Below are 5,631 nucleotides of genomic sequence, written 5' to 3'. Positions count from 1 at the left end.
TCTGGCCTAAAGCTGCTTCCTGGATATGACAAAATAGACTATTTCCCACACTAAAGCCATGTTCTCCCACCAGCCTGCCCACTAAAGTCCTAACATTACTATCCGCTGAGTCAGTCTTAATTATGTAAATATCTTTCCAGCTTTCCGGATCTATAATTGACAAATAAAATTGCAATATGTTTAAAGTGTACAACATGATGATTTGATGTGTAAACATTATGAAAGGATTCATACCATCTAGCTAATTAACATATCCATCACCTCACATATTTTTTGATGAGAACACATGCTCTACTCTGTTAGCAAAATTCAGTTATACAATACAGGGGTTTTTCCTGATGTTTTCTTATAAATTTATATGTGCCTTGATTTAAGAAAATTTATTTAAATATTATTTATTTAAGCATTGCAACTTGTAATAATTGATGAGGGTAAATTTGCTTTTCTAAATCAGCTCTTCACATTTAGAGCACTCTCCTTTCACAAATAGGCATATATTTCAAATATTAAAAACTGCCCAGAAAAATTTAGTGGGAGAGGAAGAAAAGACAACAGTTCTAACTGAAGAATATCTTAGTGACCCATGAATATCAGTAGGAAAGCAGGATTTTATTTGCATAGATTGCCAGGACATGCCACTTATTAGTGATAGGCAAGCCACAGTGCCTATGACTCCAGAGACTCTGGAATGAGTTTATCTGACTGAAACCTCATTCAAACACAGTCAAGACAATCCCCAGAAAATGATATCACAGCACTGTTCTTTCCAGGAATCAAGTCTTACTGCAAGCTGGTTACATTTGTCTCCTCTTTGCACAACACAGATATCATAATGCTAAGAGCCCTTCCTGGCTGCCTCCACATCTTCAATTTTTTTTTTCCACTTTCAGTTTTGTTTAGATATAATTGAAATAGAGCCCTGTATAATTTTAAGGTATTCAGCATAATGATTTGACTTCATACCATGATGAAGTGGCTACCACTATAAGGTTAGTTAACACCATCATCTCTGAGCTTATACTTCTTACTCTCCCTCACCTATTTCTCTCCTTCCCCACCTCCACTATCCTCTAGCAACCACCTATTTGTTCTCTGTATCTACGATTCTGTTTTCCTTTAGTTATATTTGCTTATTTGTTTTGCTGTTTAGATTTCACATATAAGTGAATCACCTTAATGTACCAATTCTTTCTTTTTACTGAAATGCAACTGGTAGGACCCAAGAGACTCACTTCGAAAAGAAAACTGAATTCTCTACCAGATTCACCAGTGTTTGCTGAGCCAAACTCTCCTTACTACTTCTTTCTTTCTTAGAATTAGAAAGAAAAAATCAAACATCAACTTATTGGAAGACTGGTGTTAACAGTACATTTAGTTACTCATCTATAGGAATTAATAATGGATGTTCAATATAATTAACATATTATTAGTGATTATATTTTTGTTAAATTTCTACATGAGAATTCTAGAAAAAAAAATAATTTAAAAATATTTATTATAGCATAGTGGTTAAGAATGAGTCAGTTGCCTGGGTTTAAATCAGGGCTAAATCACATACCAGTTGTTATTCACAGACATGACATCAACCTTCCAAGGTTTAGTTTCCTTGTCTTTAAAATGGGAATAAAAATAGAAATAACTTCGCAAGATCATTGTATAAGTTAAATGATATAACTCATGTGTGATGATTAATTTTATATGTCAGCATGACTGGGCAATGGTGGTGCTTGGGGTGATACACTATCACCCCAAACCCAGATAAACTATCTGGGTTTATCTGATAAGCCCAGATAGTTTATCAAATGTTATTCTGGGTATATATTTTAGAATGGTTTTGGATGACATTAACGATTGAATCAATGGACTGAGTAAAGCAGATTGCCCTCCCTAATGTAGCCAGGCTTCCCTGGTGGCTCAAAGGTTAAAGCATCTGCCTGGAATGCGGGAGACCCAGGTTCGATCCCTGGGTAGGGAAGATCCCCTGGAGAAGGAAATGGCAACCCACTCCAGTACTCTTGCCTGGAGAATCCCATGGAGGGAGGAGCCTGGTAGGTAGGCTACAGTCCACGGGGTCGCAAAGAGTCAGACACGACTGAGTGACTTCACTCAATGCAGGTGGGACTTATCTGATCAGCTGAAAGCCTCATCCTTCAGAAGACTGACACTCCTCCAAATAAGAGGGAATTCTTATCGTAAAAAAAAAAAAAACCTTATGTATATTTGTTGTTGATTCTGTTTCTCTAGAGAATCCTAACTAGTACAATACATAAAGCATTTAGCACAATGTCAGATTCACAGTAAGCAAGTGATGAAAGTATAGCTATTATTATAAATAACAGACTATACTGGGCAATGGAGAAGGCAATCACTGAGATGACTCAAACATTTGCCTTCAGGAAACTCACAGATTAATAGGAAAGACAGAGTGTGCATACTACTAAAGATTATACTCTTGCTTAAAATCTTTCAAAGGCAATTTATAAGCTACAGGATAAAATGGTCAACTTCTGAGAATGGATTACAAACCCCTTCATTATCTAGTCCTGGCAACACCTTTGCTCGCCCTCTGTATTGAAGTGGTCTCTTCCCATCACACACTGAATTCCCTCTTGCTCCCTCTGCCTCTGATGATGCATCCTCTCTGTACTCCTGAAGAACTATTCATCTATCAAACTGCATCTCATTTCACATTAGCTGTTCCTCTCTATAGCTTCCCTTTAGCAATATATTCCTTCTGCTTTAAAGCATACTTTACAATACACCACCACTGTGGGTTTGCAGATTCTGTAGAGGTCCCAGCATGAGTCTGAATCACAGCCGTCTAGGATGCCGACATATTGAAGAATTCCCGAAGAGCAACCTGAGGACACAGATTAGTGTAAAGAGCCCAGTACTCTCTCGGGAGAGCCTAACCTCACAGAAGATGGAGTCTGCCACACCTGCTTGGCCCATGAACAAAGTCTCAAGCCTGGACAGGGGGGTGCTTGTAAGTAAGTAAATATCAGAAACTGGTGCTCATCTTATTTCTCTTTTGGTAGAAATATTAATTTCATTTTTACTTTCTCAGCGCAGACTTCATTCTTTTAACTTCCTAGAACATAGGACAGAATAAATTTGTATGGCCAATTCAGCCCATGAAAAGTTTAAATTTATTTTCTTGAAACTAGGGTGTGGATGGTTACCTCAGTAGTTGCTGCTGCTGCTGCTAAGTCACTTCAGTTGTGCCCAACTCTGTGCGACCCCATAGACGGCAGCCCACCAGGCTCCCCCGTCCCTGGGATTCTCCAGGCAAGAACATTGGAGTGGGTTGCCATTTCCTTCTCCATGAATGAAAGTGAAAAGTGGAAGTGAAGTCTCTCAGTCGTGTGGATCCATTCACTTTGCAAACCAAAAAAAAAAAAAAAAAAAAACCCTACAGCCTGGATGTATTTAATGTAATATGAAAAAATTTCCATCTAAAATGAAACTGGAGGATATAGAATGGAGACTCTTACTCACTTGCCCTCAGAAGAATGGAATTTAACCGAGTGATTGATTTTCCACAAATGCTTGATTTACAGAAGATGAACATTTATCTCCTGACTAATATCTCTTTCTATCATCAGGTCAGCTAACTTCCTGCCTGAACTCTAGCTGGACTTCAACCTCTTTTCACTCCTTGCCCATAAACACAGCTCATCCCAAACCCTCAACTGACTCACTTATAGCTTACTAGTCCATGTGTTTCCCAAATGGCAACTCCTCTACTATTTCCAAATAACCTCGATTCCTGGTAATCTGAGCTTGTCTCAGTTTACCCCTTATTTAAGTTGACACTGGGCCTTCCCTGATTGCTCAATTGGTTTAAAAAAAAAAAAATCCACCTGCAATGCAAGATACCCCGGTTCGAATCCTGGGTCGGGAAGATCTGCTAGAGAAGGGGTAGGCTACCCACTCCAGTATCCTTGGGCTCCCCTTGCTGCTCAGCTGGTAAAGAATCCACCTGCAATGCGGGAGACCTGGGTTCATCCCATGGACTGTGTAGTCCATGGGGTCACAAAGTTTCAGACACGACTGAGTGCCTTTCACTTTCACATTGACACTAACATGTAGGCAAGGATGCAGAATATGACCCAATAAGAGGGACAGAGCATCCTTTCCGTCAGTAAAACAAAACAACGTGCCCCACTTTGGGGATGTAGCAGAAGCCATGCCTGATGCTTTGCTGTCCCCAGTCTCTTCCCACAGCTTCCCAACCGCCATGGCTGAGGCCATTCGGTCCACTCTGTAGGTTCAGACACACTCAAGAGACAAGAGCCAAATTCTGAGCAGAAACATAATTTTATGTGCTGTGCTGTGCTTAGTCACTGCGGTGTCCAGCTCTTTGTGACCCCATGGCCTGTAGCCCATCAGGCTCCTCTGTCCATGGGGATTCTCCAGGCAAGAATACTGGAGTGGGTTGCCACGCCCTCCTCCAGGGAATCTTTCTAATCCAGGGATCGATCCCAGGCCTCCTGAATTACAGGTGAATTCTTTACCATCTGAGCCACCAGGGAAGCCCAAGAATACTGGAGTGGGTAGCCTATCCATCCCTTCTCCAGGGGATCTTCCTGACCCAGGAATTGAACCGGGGTCTCCTGCATTGCATGCAGATTTTTTACCAGCTGAGCTACCAGGGAAGCCCATACAATCCTTAAAAGCATTCATTCTTATTTTAACTCACTACAAGTTCAATGTGAAAAAAAAAATGGAAATTAACAGACAAGCTCAAAAAATAGTTATCTCTAATTTAATCACTCCGAGCAACAAAGTGATATGGATTTTGTATATATCCTTCCAGTGTTATATATATACACATACACACAGTTTTATTATATCAAAATATTGTTGACTTGCTGTTTTCACTAACTACATAACTTGGATATTCTCTCATATCATTAAACAATCTTCCTCCTTATTTTGATGGCTTTGAAACACTTTATTGAATGGAAGTACTTTAATGCAGTTAACCAATCTCCCTTTTGTTGGATGGCAAGTTCTTTCCACTTTTTTGTTATTCCAAACAAGCACACAATTAATGTTCTTGAGTCATAATGAGTCATAATCCTTCTAAGCCTTAGGTATTTCCTGGCTAAATACTTGGAGGTGGAATTTCTGGATCAAAAGTCATGTACATTCTTAAGAATTTTGGAGCAGATTTATGAATAGTCTCATAGCAGGGTACCTGAGGCAGAGTATATTCCTCTGACAGTACATGAAACTGATTCAGAAGGATTGAAAGAGGCCTAAGCTAATAGAGCAGGAGGGCTTTCCTGGTGGCTGAGTGGTAAAGAATCTGCCTGCCAATATAGAGGACATGGGTTTGATCCCTGGGTGGGGAAGATCCCCTGGAGAGGGAAATGGCAATGCTCTCCAGCATTTTTGCCTGGGAAACCCCATGGACAGAGGAGCCTGCTGGGCTACAGTCTATGGGGGCAAAAGAGTCTGACAGGAATGAGTGACTAAGCAACAGCAAAGCTAATAGAGAGATAACACAGCAGCCAGCTAGCCAGTCACACGTATGATAAATACTTATTGACTGGATGCCCTACACACGTTCAAGGAACAGAGTAGTAAGAAGGACAGATAATCCCTGCCCTCCCTGCACTCACA

General features: G+C 40.4%; 1 non-coding gene across 1 annotated transcript; it reads left to right on the top strand.

Annotated features, from left to right (window-relative positions):
* The first annotated feature begins 1,903 nt into the window (after positions 1–1,903).
* On the top strand, positions 1,904–1,975 carry TRNAS-GGA (transfer RNA serine (anticodon GGA)). Its single transcript has one exon. It is a non-coding gene; the product is annotated as a tRNA-Ser (tRNA).
* The last annotated feature ends 3,656 nt before the right edge of the window (positions 1,976–5,631 follow it).

Source organism: Ovis aries, chromosome 5, assembly GCF_016772045.2.
Source record: "Ovis aries strain OAR_USU_Benz2616 breed Rambouillet chromosome 5, ARS-UI_Ramb_v3.0, whole genome shotgun sequence".
Classification (NCBI taxonomy): domain Eukaryota; kingdom Metazoa; phylum Chordata; class Mammalia; order Artiodactyla; family Bovidae; genus Ovis; species Ovis aries.
The sequence above is the reverse complement of the archived record's forward strand: the minus strand, read 5'-3'. Positions and strand labels throughout refer to the sequence as shown.